At 38.1% G+C, this 18,448-nt stretch overlaps 1 protein-coding gene across 1 annotated transcript in view; it reads left to right on the top strand.

Annotated features, from left to right (window-relative positions):
- The window catches only part of LOC150097624 (uncharacterized), a 350,600-nt gene that overhangs the window by 284,061 nt on the left and 48,091 nt on the right, over positions 1-18,448 (top strand). The window lies entirely within an intron of this gene.

The raw sequence follows: 18,448 nt of genomic DNA, 5'->3' as shown, positions 1-18,448 counted from the left end.
TTGTCTTTTGTATATTTATTACCATGTCATATATTTTACAGGTTTTGTTTATTAGTAGTTCGTTTGTGGTTCTTGCAATAAGAACAAAGATCATCTGCATATTTGATATTATTTATATTTAAGCCATTGATATTGATTCCAGGCTCATTATCTATTGCATTTTTTACAACTTCTAGATATATGTTGAATAGGCATGGGGGTAATGGACATCCTTGCATTATTCCTTTTTGGATCTCTATGGGTTCTGTTGTGAGTGTGTCCTTTTTAATTATTGCATTTTCTTAGAGTAATATTTTATCAGAAACTGTATTATATATTGGGTTGGCAAATAAGTTTGTTCGATTTATGTGTTAGTACAAGTTTACGCTGCTTCGCCTGTTGCTATTGCATTATTGCGCAGTTGAAAGGCGACATTTCATATAACCTTTCAGTGAATTTTTGTTCGGCCTACTTCAGTTGCGTGTGTGTGTAACATATTTTTAGAAATGGAAGGAAATAACGTAAACATTACTGGCATATTTTGCTTTTTTATTTCAAAAAAGGCAAACGAGCTGCGGAGGCCCATAAAAAAAAATGTGCAGCATATATGGGGATGGTGCCTTAACAGAACGCTTATGCCAAAAGTGATTTGCCAAATTCCGTTCTGGAGATTTCGATGTCAGTGATATGCCTCGTGCCAGTCGCCCAACAGAGGTTGATTCGGGTGTTGTGAAGGATGTCGTCAACAAAAATCCATCACAAACAGTGCAGGAAATTGCTGCAGTACTGAACATATCCCATACAAGCGTTGAAAATCATTTGCACAAGCTGGGATATGTTTCAAAACTCAATGATTGGGTGCCGCATGAATTGACTGTGGCCAACATGACTGCTCGCATATCCATCTGTGATTCACTGCGACGTCACCAAGAAAACGACCCATTTTTGAAGCGGATGATTGCGGGAGATGAAAAATGGGTTGTGTACAATAACGTGGTATGTAAAGATCATGGGGGGCACAAGAGCAAACCTTGAAAGCAGGATTGCACCCAAAGAAGATCATGCTCTCTGTGTGGTGATCAGTGGTATTATAAAGGTGTCTACTACGAGGTGTTACCGTCAGGCAGAATGATTGATTCAATTGTGTATTGCTCACAGTTAACGCAACTGGCCCGTGCAATTAGCACAAAACGTCCTGCATTGGCAAATCAGAAAGGAGTTGTCTTTCACCACGACAACGCCAGACCCCACACATCGTTAACAACCCGAAGTAAATTGTTATGTCCTGACTGGGATGTTTTGCCGCAACCTCCGTATTCACCGGACCTGGCACCTTCTGATTACCACTTATTCTGATCGTTGTAGAATTCTCTGAACGGGAAACCTTCGCTAATGAGGAGGCTGTCAAACAGCCTGGATCAGTTTTTCACCAGTAAACCTCAGGAGTTTTATGAATGCGACATAATGAAGTTGGTGGACAGATGGCAAGAGGTCATTGATAAAGAGGGTCAATATATAACTGACTAGTATGTATTATATATATTAAATAAAATGTGTTTCATTCCACTCTGAAAAATTGAATGAACTTATTTGCCAACCCAATATTTATCTATTGCTTTTTCTAGTAGAACTTTAAGAAGAATTTCTGTATTGATACTATTGAAAACTTGTTTAAAGTCCTCAAAACAACAATATAATCTTTATGGTCTTCCTAGCTGAGTTCTGCTGGTTGGTGCAATGTGAAAATCTGGTCTATTGTTGTTGAATAGTTTCCTTGGAAACCAGCTTGTGCTGTGCCTATCAGTTCTTTATAGATGCTTTTTAATCTAATTTGTATAATTCTTATGAATATTTTATAGGTGTGAAAGAGTAAATTGATTGGTCTGTAATTTCTGCAATCTCTTTTGTCTCCATTCTTGTATATTGGAATGATTCCAGTTCTCCAGTCATTTGGTATCTCTCCTGTTTCTAGTATTTTATTGAATAGGATTGTTAAATATTCTATTGATGTGCTATCTCCATATGACCACAGTTCAGTAGGGATGGTATCAATACCTACTTTATTGTTTTTCATTTGTTTAATTGCATATCTAACTTTTAAAATTTTTGGGTGATCATTACTTTCTCCTATTGTTGGCATTGTAGTTTTATTTTCTTGATGGAAGATAATCTTAAAACGGTTCGACCAAATTTTCCTTATCACTCCAAATTTCCCAGGTTTCAGTCAACTTTTTGTTTATCATTGTTCCTGCTTTTGCTGAGAATTCCTTTATAATTTCTCTTGTAGTGTCATATACTTGGCATTTTTTAGCTTTTTCTTCTAGCCATTTTTCTTTGGCTTTTTTTGCACAGGTTATCAACTTTATTTTTTAGTGCTCTGTATTTTTCTCTATTCTCTTCATTGTTTTGTTGGTTTACAAGTATCTCGGCTTCTCTTTTTTTCTTCTATTATGGTTAGGATTTCTTGGGTTATTCACTGATTGTTTATTTTGGGTTTGTTACGTAGAATGTCTTTTGCAGTTGATAGCACTGTTTCTTTTCTTCTTCCCAATATTTTCTACTGCTCTGAGAGATGGAGGGGGGGGGGTAATCTCGGCACATCTGTTCTGAAAATTGACTTCTGATTGAAATGTCTTTTAGTTTTGATAGATCGAATCTTGCTTCTTTAGTAATATTATTTTTCCTGTTAAATTTTATTTTCACTTTGGCAGTTAATATTTCACAGTCAGTGTCGAAATCGAAACTTCTTAACGTTCGAACATTGTTTACTGATCTTTTCCATTGTTTGTTTATGGCAGTTCTTTATATTTCCATCTGGGGATGTCCATGTAGTATATGTATTATTAGGACATTGATAAAACAATGTGTTTGCAGTCATTAGATCATTTACTTTATAGAAGTAGAGTAATTGTTCCTCTCTGTCTTTAAGCTCTCCGAATTCAAATTATCCCATCACATCTTTTTTTATCTACTACGAACTGTCGTATTTCATCATCATCATCATCAAATTCCTGCCATGTACCCTCATGGGTTGTACAGGATATGATAGTACTACATGAAAAATTTACATCATTACTAACTTCCTATCTACAATTTTCCTCCAAATCAGTCTGTTTCTCAGAACCCTCATATTTGTGGTCTCTACTCTTTGACCAGGTGTTTTTTTTTTTTTTCTAAGCCAACTTTCAGATCCATAACTTAACTGATTTGAACACTGTCATCTATATACTGCTAGTTTGGTGTTTTGGCTCATTTCTCTCTTATTCCATATAAGTTTATTCAACTGGCTATCCACCATACTAACTTTGCTTATTCTGTTGTCTGTTTCAATATTTAACTTGCCATCTTCACTAAAAACTGCCTAAATAGCTTAAATATTTTACTTATTCTATATGCTCTTCATTCAGAATACAGTTGATGTGTTTAATCTCTCTGCCAATTTTCATAGTTTTGGTCTTTCTATTGTTGGTTTTCATGCCAAATTTGTTGCAGCTGCTATTCAGTTTAGTTAGAGAATTTTGGAGACTTGCATTTAGAAATGTCTAGGAGTACATCATCCATGTAAAGCAAAAAGCTAAGTTTGGCATTTCCAATTCTAATATCAAGTCAAGTGCCACTTTCTTTCATCATGTGATCCATATAGATGATGAATGAGACTGGAGATAATGCACATCCTTGTCTTATCCCTAATTTTACATCAAACCATCTTCGTGTATTTCCTTCCATTGTAACTGCTCACTGACAGCTTACACATAGACTATGTACTGCTCTGTATAATGTTCCATTTACTCCATATAATTGTAGTGTTTTGAAAGGCTTTTCTCTGGGCACCTTGTCATATGCCTTTTCCAGATCAACAAAACTTAAGTACTGACCCTTGTCATATTTCCATGATTTCTCAACTGTTTGTTGTAAAGTGTAAATCTAATCCTGACAACATGTATTTGTCCTGAATCCATTTTGTTCTTCAAGATTCTCTTCCAAATCTTTCTCAATCTCTTTTCAAGTATGCTTGCATAAATCTCGCCTATGGGAACTATGCGAGTTCTACTTTAATTATCTGGCATTTGACCTTCTGACTAGGCTCTCTGAATTATATAGTGTAATCTATGCAAAATGTTTATATACTTAAGTATTTCTCTTTCCTCTTGAAAATTTTCTAGTATGGTTCTATTACTGCTTGTTTTGTTTAACACTCTTTCAAAGTAATTACTCCAGACATGCAGATAACCTTATCTTCAGTTTTCTTATCACATTTATCATCTTTAATTCTAATAATGTAATAATTTTATTATTTTTTATATATATAATTTTATTACGGCAAATATTTCAACCAGAAACTAATTGTCATTATCAGTGCATCAGCATAAAAAACTAATAATAATATAATAAAAAAATAATTATTATATTCTTCTGAATATGTCATCATCCATTTCTTGATTATGTACCTTAAAGTCGTGTTCAGGCTACTATGACAGCAGTGCATGAATAAGTTAAATTATTAATAATCTATCAACAATTTCTCAAAATTTTATCGACTCTAGTGATTATGATGTCCTGGCTTGCTTTTAAAGATTTCACAGCTGCTAATTCAGTTATGGAGAGATTGCTAGTGATTGCTTTAATATTTAAAATTTTAGAGGTTTCTAATCATATTTTATCAGCTATGGTAGTTGAGAGAACTCTTGTGCATCTTTCAGTATGGTTTATTAAGAAAATGGTTTCCTCTAAGTTAGTCTATTACTTGTCAGCACTCCAATATTGTTTTATCTAACGTTTTGTTCTTCTAAGTCACTTCTGACTGAATTAATCCACCTAGAACTGGAAAAAGTACCACTTTTTCCAGTTCTTCATTAAGTTTGACATTTCCTTTCCATTAATGCTTCTTATATTGATGGTTCTTATCTTCGGTTCTTCTGATGTTGAGTGTATTCTTCTGTGCGATTAACTTGAGTCTGTTCAAGTAGCTGACTTTTCACTGCTTGTCTTGTGTCCCTGTTGAAAACCGCAGGGGAGGGCCTTGTTTATTTAATCAGGCAGTGATTTTGCCTATATGAAATTTCATCAGTCATACCATCATACATATTTCTAGTTTAAGCCAATAGAGAGTACAATTTGCTCGGCTGAATCCTAAATTGCGAGACCATCCTCATTTTTTCATTATCCAGTTGCTACCTACTAATGGGTGCATCACATGAAGGTGACTATTAGACATTAGGTCAGAAGCCACAGTCAGTTCTCCATATTTCTTAAAGGTGATGTGGAGGTCTCCTACCAGTTTTTTGGCTTTGACCATTAGTCAACCCTCTCTATACCTGCTAGTCTTGTCAAATGCTTTGAAAGTACTTAGTTTGATGTCAGTTCAGGGTGAAAGATTAACAAAGGTTTGATTTGCTCTTTCTTAATCCATGTATCAGATTTCTCTTGAAATCTGATACATAGTGTTCTCTTGAAATCTGATACATATGAAATCTATGTATCAGATTTCAAGAGAAATCTGATACATAGATTTCTAAGTGCATAGCTTTGAGTTGGGACAGTATATAAAATAACCAAATATCTGGTTGCTTAAGTTCAAACATAACAGTTACTATAGATATATTTTCATAAAGCAGTGTACTAAAACAATACATTAAATTGACCAGGTAATTTTGTTTTACACACACCTACCTACCTACCTATCTTTCATTCACTCACTTGAACATAGACTCTTTCACGTGGTTGAAGACCTGTTGCGTATCAAATTTAGTATAATCAAAACATATTTTTTTGGAGAGAAAAATCTTTCTGTAAAATTTTTTTTAGTAACTTCTTAAATAAATGGAAAACTAGTTGCTTCAAAGCCTGATTGGTTTTTCCTGAATGAGTTTTGGATGCATAGACTTAAGCAAAACTAGTAAAAAAAAAAAATTCTCAGTTCTATTTCCATACATATAGGATAGTGAAAGAAAACATATTTCCACTCTTTCTTGGATCTGTTCTTTGTATAAATAACACTTACTTTACTTACATTTAAATAGTGATGAATATCTCACAGTTTCTGGACAGCAAAAATTTCTTCTTCAGACATAAGACATTTAATTGTAGATATATATTCCATAGTATTTTCAGGAAAAGAAAGGAATTGTTCTTAGGAAAAAGTTATGATCTATGTGTTTTGGAAAGAAGGGGTAAGAAACAGATACATTATTAAAAAATTCTTTCAAAAAACAAGTTCCAGGAGAAAACCTAACCATTCTCTCTTTTTTTTTTTTTTTTCAAAAAAAAGAAAACCATACCAGCATTTGGTAACTTCAAAAATTATTTCACCTCTTTCGTACATGAACAAAAACATTCTTACTTAAGAAATCAATCTATCCACAAGAAAACTTGGAAAAAGCAGTAGGATTTTGTTTTCTATCAAGTTGGCATTTCTTTGTTATCCAAGATGCTGTGTGACATAACCAAAGTGTTTTTTTGTATGAAGCAAAATGGAAATATAGTTGACAGGAAGTTTTATTATTGTTTTCATCCTTTTTTTTAACCAGATGCAAGAACAAAAGTTCATGTGAAGTATCTTCAAAACTAAGCTCTATACATGTTGTCGAAAGGTTTCCACTTTGGTATACTATAAATTAAAGATGCCAAGAAATTATTATTATTACAGGCAACTCCAAGGAGTTCTTAGACTCATCGAGGGAGGCCCTAACATCATGTCAAGAACAACTATTCAACATTCACACAGTATCTATCATACTTTGCCTTGAACTCATTCACAGTCATGGCACCCACAACAGACTCTGGAAACTTATTCCACACATTCATCACTCTCCAAGTAAAAAACCTAGCTTTAACACCCTTGCTAACCACACTCTTGCCCAGTTTCCATGGATGGCCGCTAGTCCTCCCACCACCAGTCCTCTTCTCAAAAATAACTTCTGAATTAATCCTATAGAAACCCTTCAGTAATTTGAATGTCTCAATCATATCACCTCTCTTCTGCCTATCAACTAATTTCTGTAACCCACAAATCTTCAACCTGTTCTCATAAGGTTCATTCCATAGACCTGCTATCATCTTGGTCACTCGTCTCTGGATCCTCTCCACCTCCTCTCCATCAAGAAGAAACCCTGGCACCCAAATCTGGGCACAATAGTCTAGATGAAGTCTTATCAAGGCTCGATACAGAGGAACAATAACTTGTCTCTGCTCGTCAAAGTGTTCTTCAATAACCAAGTGATTTGATGAGCTGATTTAGCCACTTTTGCAATGTGCCCCCTAAACTTCAACTCCCTATCCACCGACACTCCCAAATCCCTGGCTTCGTTAATCTCCTGGAGTACAGTTCCACCAATGTGGTATACTGCTGCTAATCTTTTCACCCCAAAATGCATAACCTTACATTTTGCCACATTAAATTGACATCCATTTTTCCTTAGCCCAGTCTTCCAAACTATCCAAATCATCCTGCAAAATTTTGACATCCTGTGCATTAACTATTGCTCTACCCAACTTTGCATCATCAGCAAACAAATGAACAGTTCCTCTCAGATCCTTTCCTATATCGTTAATGAACAAATTAAACTGTAGTGGTCCAAGAACAGAACCCTGCGGCACATCACTAGTCACAGGCCGTCTTTTGGACTCTACTCCTGAATAAACTACTCTCTAATATCTCTCCGTCAACCACCCTATATCCATCCTCATATGCTGCAGTTTACTGATTAGAATTCCATGTGGTATCTTGTCAAAGGCCTTATCCAGTTCAGCCATCACTGTGTTATAAAACGTGAGCAAGTTAGTAAGGCATGATCTACCATTCACAAAACCATGCTGTCCCCCATACAGTATCCCATTTTCATCTATCCATTCCTGTATTTTCCTCTTGATTACTTTCTTCAAGACCACGATGACTCCTGATATGCTGATCGGTCAGTAATTTTCAACAGCAGTCTTGGAACCTCCTTTATGCAATAGAACTATTTTCCCCTCTTTCTACCCCCTCGGGACTAACCCAGACCCGAGACTCAAATTAAACAAAATGGTCAAGGGCACTGACAATTCTTTAGCTGCTTCACGTACGACATGAGCTGGTATGCCATTCAATCCCACAGATGTATTCACATTGAGGTTTTGTAATAGACTATTCACCTCGACTTCATTCACCACAATTTCTGTATAAGCTGTTGGTTCCTTCATCCCTGCAATATCACCACCTGGATGATATACTCTTGCAAAGTGCTCACTCAGTAATTCCACTATATCAACTGATTTGGTTAGCTCCCTACCATTGGCATTCTTTAAAATCATTCTGCCGTATACATTTTTTCTTTTACTTGCAACATATCAAAAAAACTGTTTGGGATTTTCTTTCATAATCCACTTTTGCTTTTCTTACCACACTTGTTACCCTTCTGGCCTGCGCTTTATACCGTTCATGTGCCTGCAGGTCAGTTTTCACCTTAAATTCCCTCCACAGTTGTTTCTTTTTTTGCAGCACAAGCTTAATGGTGTTATTCATCGATTTAACTCCTAGTTTATTTACTATTCGGACTCTAGGTATATAGCCAGCCATTCTTCTTGCAAACACTCCTTAACCACCTCCCATGCACTAGCAACATCCAGCCCTTGCAGTTTTACATGCCATGTCACTGAACCAATCAAACTCCTAAGCTTGTCATACTTACCAGCCTGATAATTCCGCATGTATCCTGTCTTAATTGAAAATTCCACATATTTAGTCACCTCCCAGGTCAAGAACCTATGATCACTCTCACCGATTGGCGGCAATGTGATCATATTCATTGCATCCAAATTCTTGGATGCAATTACTGTGTCAAGCACTCTCTGACCCCCTAGTATTTTCCATTATATGCTGTCACAGATAGTTATCCCTTAATAACTGCATAAAATTCAATTCCTTCCTCCCATGTGTCCTCTCCTTCCAATCAGTGTTACCATAGTTGAAATCCCCATAATAATTACCATCCTTCCACTCATTGCGTCTATTTGCTTATGCATACTGTCTCCACCATCTATTCCATCACCTGGTCTATAGCAGTGTCCAATTGTATATTTTGTTCTGCTAGTCTCAATCTCGTACCAAATAGCCTCAAATGTGCTCTTTTCACTATCCTCCAGTTCAACTTCTATTCTCCTTGGCTGCAGTTCATCGGCTATCATCAATAATGCTCATCTCCCCCCCCCCCCATTTTATTCTCTCTGTCCCTCCTGAATACACTATATCCCTCACATTCTTTCCCACTAACTATATCATCATCTCTCAGCCATGGTTCACTAATGCCAATAACCTGTGGCCTAGAAGAGCCAACCAAGGCCAAAAATTCTTCCTTCTTGTTCCTAATACTCCTGGCATTAGTATACATGAAATGCAGAAACCCATCACACTCCCCCCCCCCCCCAAACAACAACTCTAGTTTCTCTGATTCCGCACATCCACTTCATTCAACAACACCTTTTCCAGTCTCCACACACCAAGTCCATTCAGATGCAATCCTTTCATCTTATATAAATCCTTTCATCCATCAAACTGACTCCATACATCCACAAACTCCACACCACTCCTCCTGCATAACCTGCACATAGAGTCATTTGCAATTATGGTCCTCCTTCTCAACTCTTCTCTGTTATACCGTGGCAACATACTCGCTATCTTAACTATCTCACTCTTTTCTTTTGCTACCTCTAGTAATTCCTTCAGGTCCTCTCTCATAGCAAATTTATCACCTTTTAAATCATTTGTTCCTGCCACTACTATCAATTCTTTCACTCTCTGCTTTTGTTCTCTGATAGACTCGCATCCTTAATTTTCTCACCCAGTAAGTACGATTTTAACAAACTCTCATCTACTTAACCTCTTCACTCCACCTGGGAGCATAGGTCTTCCACCACAATTTTCCACCGGACTCTGATTTTTGCTTCTACTTTTATTTGGTTCTAGTTTTTATTAATATTTGTTATTTCTTTCAGTTAATTAGACTGAAAGCCTAAAGTCCTATTAGGGATGCCCTCTATTGGTACTATTGGCTAGCCTTACCTGTGTTAGGTGGGAGGCTTATGAATTAGTTTCGCAAATCTCCTGCAAACCCAGCAGATCTCCTGGTTTGACCATAGTAAGACAAGTTGCAGGAACAAGGAACTTTGTAAACATTGTATCTGCCTACATTGATACTTTGTATCTGGAACTGATAATGGAAGTAGAGATCCTTGGAAGAGTGGATGAGGTAGCCAACTTTAGATAAGGTTTGAATGCTGTGCAGAGATTGTATGCTCTTAGAGTTGTAGCTATTTTTTCTGAGGTGCTGTGGATATAAGGAACAATGATAGCATTACTATAGTCATGTTGTATATACATGTTGAGAAGGATGCAAGGAGATGAGAGTTAACAATTAATATATTGAGTGTTTTTGGCATTGTAACCATCAGACTGGCAAGTCTTGTGAATAAAGGAGAGTTCAACAGTAAGATCGCTAGTTCAAAAATAATGAATTGTTCACCCAAAGAATAAGATCATGCCTCTGGATTCATTAATAGATGGAATGGATGTCTCTGCATTCACCTTCCTGATCTTACTGCTGAACTAACTTTATTCACCAGCCTTGCCTGTTCAATGGCTACAGTGCCATAAAGGTCAACAGATTAATTGTTAACTTACATCTCCTTGAATCCCTCCCAACAAAGTTGAGGTGGATCAATCCTCTCTCGACCCTTTCTCCAAGAGAGGGAGTCCACAAGGTTCTATACTAAATGTCATACTGTTTATTGTCAAAGTTACTCAGTAACAGAATAACTTTCTCCAACTAATGCCCTCTGTGTGGATGACTTTTCCTTCCTTTGTCACTCTTTCATTGTGAAGTCACGGAAAGACCGTTGCAGCAAGCTATTGGCCATATTTCAGACTGGGTGCCATTCAAGAGGATTCAGATTTTCATCACAGAAACTGTTTGCTTGCATTTTTGTCTCAAATTGGAATTCATCATTAACCACAACTAAGATTAAGGCAAACAATAATCCCCGGTCAACAGAAGCTAGGTTTTGGGACTCATATTTAAACAACAACAACAACAAAAAAGTTTCTGGAATAAGTATTGAAGAAAGATAAACATCCTTTGCACCTTAGCTTCCACCTCTTGAGGTGCAGATAGATGTTCATATTCAGCACTTAGTAATTGCTAGTGACCACAAAAAGTTGTGAAACTTAGTACATTAATAGTGTGGATGGTCTGCTTTTTTTTTTTCCTATTTTAATTAATTACATATTTATTTATTTATACATAGTCTAGAAACCCTGCTGTGGAGACCAAGCATGGAACTTTTTCAAGCCACTTCAGGTCACTAATAAGCAGGTAGTGGTCTTGTATCAGGTGATGAAATTCATCTCCCATCTGAAGACAATCACGAACATCCATGTCTGTGGATGTTTGTAATTGTCTTTAGGAATTCAAATCTGCAGCCTTTTGGTTGGAGAGCAGATACACGAACTACATGGCCAACCAGGCCAGCAAATATGTCCCTTTGGTTTTTGAATAATATTACTGCAAGTGCTAGACATCAGGGTAGCCATTACTGCATGGGCATCACTAAATGCTCTACCAGTAACACATAGCTGTATTCCATGATGCAGTTTCTTTTGCAAATTAATCAAACATTCATTCCTGATTTTTGTATTTATCTAAACAAATGGTTCAAATTCAGTCTCTAGTGGGATCTGCAAGTTGTCTTTCCAGTCAGATCCCAATGGAATGTACCAACTGTACTGTTGATCTGCATTTGATAAAGCTTGCATTAAGGTATAAAAAATTTAATTGCTCTCAAAGGTGTATTATTTATACCAATCCAAGAAACTATCTTCAGGCACTTTGATGTTTGGCATATCAACAACATCAGTTGCTTTCATTGATCCAACATTGTTCTGTCAGATAAGAAACTTCATTTGAACATTTGCCCATGTTGGATTCCTAACCACACTGGAATCAAGGGAAATGAGGTAGTAGATATTGCAGCGAGGTCAGCTCATTCCTTAAGAAACCATCATGTACCTGTTGCCTACAATGGAATAACAACAACTGTATCAGATTAAACCTGAAATTAAACTGTGCAGAGTTTTTATTATAATTATTATTAGTATTATTATTACGACAACTCCAAGGAATCCTTAGACTCATTGAGGGAGGCCCTAAACATGTCAAGAACTATCCAACATTTGTGCAGTATCTATCATACTTTTCTTTGAACTCATTCACAGTCAATGGCACCAACAACAGACTCTGACAATCTATTCCACTCATTCACTACTCTCCAAGCAAAAAAAAAAAAAAAAAAACTAGCTCTAACACCCTTGCTAACTACACTCTTACTCAGTTTCCATGGATGGGTTCCTAGTTCTCCCACCACCAGACCTGTTCTGAAAACTTTCCTTTGAATTAATCTTTGGAATCAGTAATTCGTATATCTCAATCATATCACCACTTTTCTGCCTACTAACTAGTTTTTTCTGTAACCCACAAATATTCGACCTGTTCTCATAATGTTCATTCCATAGACCTGCTGTACAAAATGTATGCCCTTTGCACAGCAAGAGATTTACCAAAGGGGAACAAAACTGGAGAACATGTTTGTCATGAGTGTTAAATGACCAAATGCAAAAAAATGTGAAGAAAATAAGAAGAATGATATTATTGAGCAGAAAGATGAAATATGTGATAATGCAATTAGTGTAGTTAGTGTTGCAAGTGGTATGAGCAACTGTATGAATGACATGGTGAAAAAACTGAATAACCGGATGCTAATGGAAAAGGGAGCACATTCACATGGAGTTCTCCACAGAAAAAAACATGAGATTGAGTAGTTGGAGAAATGCCTGGTGGATGGTATGACATAGAAGCGAAAGAAAAGACGGAGTAAGCAGAGCATGAAAGAGCAAAAGCATGAGAATAAGGAGTGGATTTTGTATAGAAATTCGTTGATAAGAGGAGTGATTGAGGAGTATGTGATGAAATCGTGATTTCCTGATTCTAAGATTAAGGATATCAGTGATGCTGTAATAATGCAGAGGATGAAGATGAATGAGATCTTTATTTTGGCTGGTACAAATGATTTAGCAGATGACAAGTGTGGTATGTGGGAAGACATGAAAGAGTTGCTAGTGCATGTGAAAAAGAATGAGAAATTAAAATATTTGAGTCTGTTGCCACGATGTAATAGAGGCAAGTTGAGATGGAGAGCTGTGATCTCAAATGAATCAGAATGCAGATTGTACAGGAGGAATGGTGTGGAGTGAGTTTGAGATTTATATAAGGTGGTTGGCTTGCATTTGAATGGATTTGATGTCGGGAATCTTGAGAGGGTTGTTCATTGAGAGTTCGGAAGTGCAGAGTCAGGGAAACTGAATGTTTGGGGTGGGGAGCATGCATGGATTCAGGCAACCTGGAAGTTAGCAAGTGGGAGAGTGATCATATGATGCTAAATGTTGCACTCCAAGTTCTTAACTTTAGGCCTAAGCAACACAAGGTGTAAGGAAGTTATGGGATACTGCAGTTTCTGTATACTGATGGCAGGAAGTATTTGGAATAAGGGTGAGTAGTTTTTGGCATTAGTTAGCTCAGTTTGGCCAGAAGTTATGGGCATTATGCAAGGGATATGGTGTCTTCAGAGAGGACAGAACAGGATGGGGGGGGGGGGTCACTAATTGATAGCAGAGGAAATGAAGTCAGAAAGAGTAGAGGTGCATCAGAGGAACAGGGATTCAGAGGGCAGTTCATTTCAGGCTATTTAGTGTGATCCAACAGGACAAAATATGCAATTGGTTGGTGGTATAATCCAAGGGGTATAAGGAAGAATGTAGATGACATGCACTTTCAAATTAGCATGATGAGTACAGGTCGAGTATGGAGGATTTCAGCTACGGGAACATAGTTGAAATCCCCAATTGGGAGGAGAAATGATTACAGGCAAGAAGGAAATGAAAATTATACAACTGTTGAGAGATAATTACCTGAGGAAACATGTAATGGAAGTTGAAAGTTTATTTTTCACTAGGTTAGACTATGATAAATTTAGTTTAATCCTTTATCCCAGTGAGAGCAAACAAAGTTTGCGTCTGAAAATATCTTCAAGACTGAATATAGTGTTATACTATCTTACGTGGGTAAGTAGTACAACACTATATTCAGTCTTACTATATCTTACCTGGGTAAGTAGTGCTATACTACCTATCCAGGTAAGATAGTACAACACTATATTCAGTCCTGAAGATATTTTCAGGCCCAAACTTTGTTTGCTCTCACTGGGATAAAGGATTAAACTAAATTTATCATATAATGGAAGTGCTGGATCTGATCATTGCATCAGAGAACTTAACACTAACCAATCTAGCTATGCTGCCTCTGCTTGGGAAAAAGTGATCATGTAGTCTTGCACTGGGATTAATTAGTGTATGATGATACAGTGGCCATCAGTCCCATATGGATAATATGGCACCATTTTGTGAAACCAATATGAAACTGTTGGTTATAATGTCCTTTTTTTTTTTTTTTTTATTTTTTTATTTTTTTATGTTGGACCCATATACAGGAGGTTGGCTGGTCAACCTGTAGTACGACGTTAGTACCGTATATGGGTGGTGGATTGTGAAAGGAGAAACTTGTTTACATTAGATTTGAATGCCTGTATGTTGTATTTCTTGAGAAATACGTCTGGGGGAAGACTGTTCCACAATACTGCAGTAGCGGGGATGAATGAGAAGGAAAAGAAATTTGTTCTGTGGGTTTCGAGGTGTACTGTGAAAGGATGTTGGGCAGCAGATGTACGTGTTCCAATGGGCTTAGTACAGGGTGGGGAAATTATTGATGCTGTTTCAGATGAGCATTTTCCATGAAAATATTTGTAGAATATACAAATTGCGGAGACCAGGAGTCTATGTGAAAGTGAGGGGAATGACTTGGTGAGGGATGGGTCATTTATTAGTCTAATTGCTCTCCTCTGTATTGAGTCGAGCATTTTGAGGGAGTTTTTTGGAGTCCCACTCCAGCTGTGAGAGCAGTATTCGAGAGCTGGATGGATTTGTGACTTGTATAGTGTTAACAGCTGTTTAGAGGTGAAGTAGCATCTTGAGCGAAACAGGAAGCCTAGTTTTTTGGAAGCTGAGGATGCAATGGTTGTGATGTGTTTATGCCAGGAGAGGCTTGACGTCGAGGTAATTCCGAGAAGAGAAATTTCATCTTGTCTGAGAATTTGAGTGTTATTGAAAACAATGCTGGGGTAAAATGGTTCTTTTTTGTGAGAAATAAGACAGAACTGGGTTTTACTAGCATTGAAGTTGATGAGGTTATCTGAGCCCCATTGGCAGATCGCTTGGAGGTCAAAATTAAGGGCAGTGGTGGTTGATGTTCTGTGGGTTGAGGTGAGTTGTGTAGAGTAGGGGTTGTCAAATGAAAGGGAGTAATGTAATGTGCTGTCATCTGCAAAACTGTGTATTGGGTTTGAGGTCAACTGAAGTAGGTCATTGATATATAGAAGGAAGAGGGTCGGTGAGAGAACTGAGCCTTGTGGGACCCCAGCATTTGTTGGATGGTGAGAAGATAGGGAGCCTTCTACCATCACACATAGTGTGCATCCAGACAGGAAGCTGGCAACGCATCTGCAGAAGTCCTGAGGCAGTCCAAATGATGAGAGCTTGCTTAGTAAGCCTTTGTGCCAGACTCGGTCAAAGGCTTTGGAGATATCAAGTGCAACTACTTGGGATTCACCGAATTTCTTCATGGTGTTTGTCCAGTGATGGGTGATGTATGAGAGTAGATCTCCTGTTGAATGGCTTTGACAGAATCCGTACTGGTGGTTGCTTAATAGCCGGGTACCTTCAAGGTAGATTAGGAGTTGAGAGTTGATGATTTTCTCAATTACTTTATATAGGACTGAAGTGAGTGAGATAGGGTGGTATTTAGATGGTAGTGATTTGTCACCCTTTTTAGGAATGGGTTGAATATGGGCCAGTTTCGAGATTTTGGGATATATACCAGTGGAGTAAGAGAGTGTGTACAGGTGACATAGGATAGGAGTCAGTTTCGATGCACAGACCTTCAGGATAATTGGGGGAATGCCGTCAGGGCCAGGAGACTTTTTTGTGTCTAATTTAGACAGCAGGTTTGTGATGTCTTTTTGGCAAAAGGATACATGGGACATTGTATGTTTGGCAGTTGGAATGACTGGGGAGGTTTTGCCATTGTCTGTTATGTGTGCATTGAAGGCAAAGTGTGATGCCAGGAGATTACCTTTTTCAATGGGTAATGTTGCTATTGAGCCATCTGGGTATGATAGAGGTGGGAATAGTGTAGGGCAAAAGTTACGGCCAATTCACTTGGCAAGAGACCAAAAGGCACGGCTGCTGTTTGGACAGGCTGTACGCTTCCTGCTTTTTGCCCGTTCAAATTCTGTTTTGGAAGTATTGATAATTTTCTTGCATTTGTTTCAGGATTCAGTATAGGCATTGAATGAGGACGGGGTTCTTGATTTGAGCCAGTTGTGGTATGCCTGATTATTTGTTTGTACAGCCTTGGCACATTTTTTGGGGAACCAAGATTTAGTTAGGAGACGGCAGGTCTGAGTAGCATGGGGAATATGTTTTCATGCCAGTGAGGATCACTTTGGTGATGCATTCAGTGCATGTGTTTGGACTGGAAAGCCGGAAATAATAGTCTAACCATGGGAATGAAGCATAGTAGCCTCAGAGACTGTCCCATTTGGCACTTTTATAATGCCAAACTACTCTTGTATATGGGTGACTGTGTAAATGTTGTTGCATGGGGGAGGAGATGAGCACTAAGTTTTGGTCAGAATTGCTCAGGGGGCTCACTACATTCACTGCATATTTGGAGGGATCATTAGTAAGGAAGAGATCTAGGATATTTGGGGAGTGGTTTGATTATCTGGTATTCTGGTCTGTTTTTGAACAATTTGTGTGAGGTCATTAGTGACTGCAAATGTTTCAGCATCTCTGCTTGCAGGATCTGTATAACTGGAAGAGGAAAGCCAATTGGTGTAATGGTTGAAGTCACCCAGGAGGATGATTTTGCTGTTGGGAGAGTGGGATTGCAGAAAATCAACTTTTAAGGAGAAGAAATGGAAGAGTTCAGAGTGATTAGTGGTATTAGGAGAGCGATAGAGACAGCAGATGAATTTGACTGAGTGGGGGATGGATATCTTCAGCCAAAGAAGGTCGAAGTTGGGCAATTCTAAGTTGGTTGCTCTCTGGCAGGGTATGTCAGAGCGGATGTATACACAGATGCCACCCTTGGGTTGAAAGGAGTTAAATAGTGTATAGTTAGGAAGGTTGAGATGAATAGTGCTGGGGGAAGGAGAGATTTGAGTTTCTGTTAAAAAGAGTAGGTGGTTGGAGTTGAGGCCACGGATGTTGGTGAAGTGGATATGCAAGGTTCTGTTAGGCATGGATTTGATCCCAAGGGTCTTGCACATTTCCTATGCAGTGCCTGCATACTGGTGTCCTTCGTGGCTGCTAGTGGCATCACGTGGTTTTTGTACTAGTTTGGATTGTTTGTAGTCTATTACCCAACTGTTGTCTCCATTTTGGTCTCTCTCTGTCTTTGTTCTCTCTGGGCAAAGGTTGAATCAGGTCGAGCACATATGTGCGACTTGGGGCAAGTGTTCTTTAGCTGGTTGTTTATCACTGTTATAAATTTGGTTGTGTTTATTGGTGAGTTGCAGGTCACTTTCACAAGACGTGGAAAGTTCGTTCCGTCCTTTCTTTTGTTAATGGGGTGTCCAATACAATGTCATTTGAAGATATTTCTAGGATCGAAATTGCATTCTCCTGCAAGTTTGCAGATGTATCGTTTTCCGTCGGAAAGTTCAGGATAACAGCGTTGAGTTTCCTATTTTCTCCTCGAGTGACTCGTATACCGATGATGTAATTAGTTCACGAAGTTCGTTAGCAGGCATGGGCACACTTGTGGTTGGGTGCTGGTCGCTGAGCGTCTCAAGCTTTGTATCCAACTTTCCGAATTTGGAGGAGAAGGTATTAATCACAGTATTAAGCTGTTGATCGAGGTTATTGACTCTTTTGCCTAGGTTTAGTATTCGTTTTACAGAAGGGAGGTACGTCGTACAGAAGTAGGGCTGGTTTAGATCGGTAAAAAGTTTGTGTGCAGATTCATTTATTTTCGCACAGGAAATATATAGCCAGTTGCAACAGAAATCGCACAATATTCCTTTTTTTCCTTTCTTTGACTTCAGTTTCACAACTGCGGCACTTCGTAATGCCATTCGGTTTGTTGGTGATCAGTGCTGCTACGCTGACGGGACTCGTAGTCTTCCGTTGTTGGCCGCCATCTTTACTTCGCACGATAGGCATAGCACTTTCACGTGGCTGTTTTTTAGTAGTAAAATATAGCAGATTTAACGGGCTGTGGGTACTTACTTACTAGTTGTACTGTAGTAATCGGCTGCTTAGTACCTT

The sequence above is a fragment of the Typopeltis vanoorti genome, chromosome 17, assembly GCF_054136105.1.
Source record: "Typopeltis vanoorti isolate ZY-2024b chromosome 17, IOZ_Tvanoo_1.0, whole genome shotgun sequence".
In the NCBI taxonomy this organism is placed as follows: domain Eukaryota; kingdom Metazoa; phylum Arthropoda; class Arachnida; order Uropygi; family Thelyphonidae; genus Typopeltis; species Typopeltis vanoorti.
Note: the sequence above shows the minus strand (reverse complement) of the source record. Positions and strands in the feature narration are given on the sequence as shown.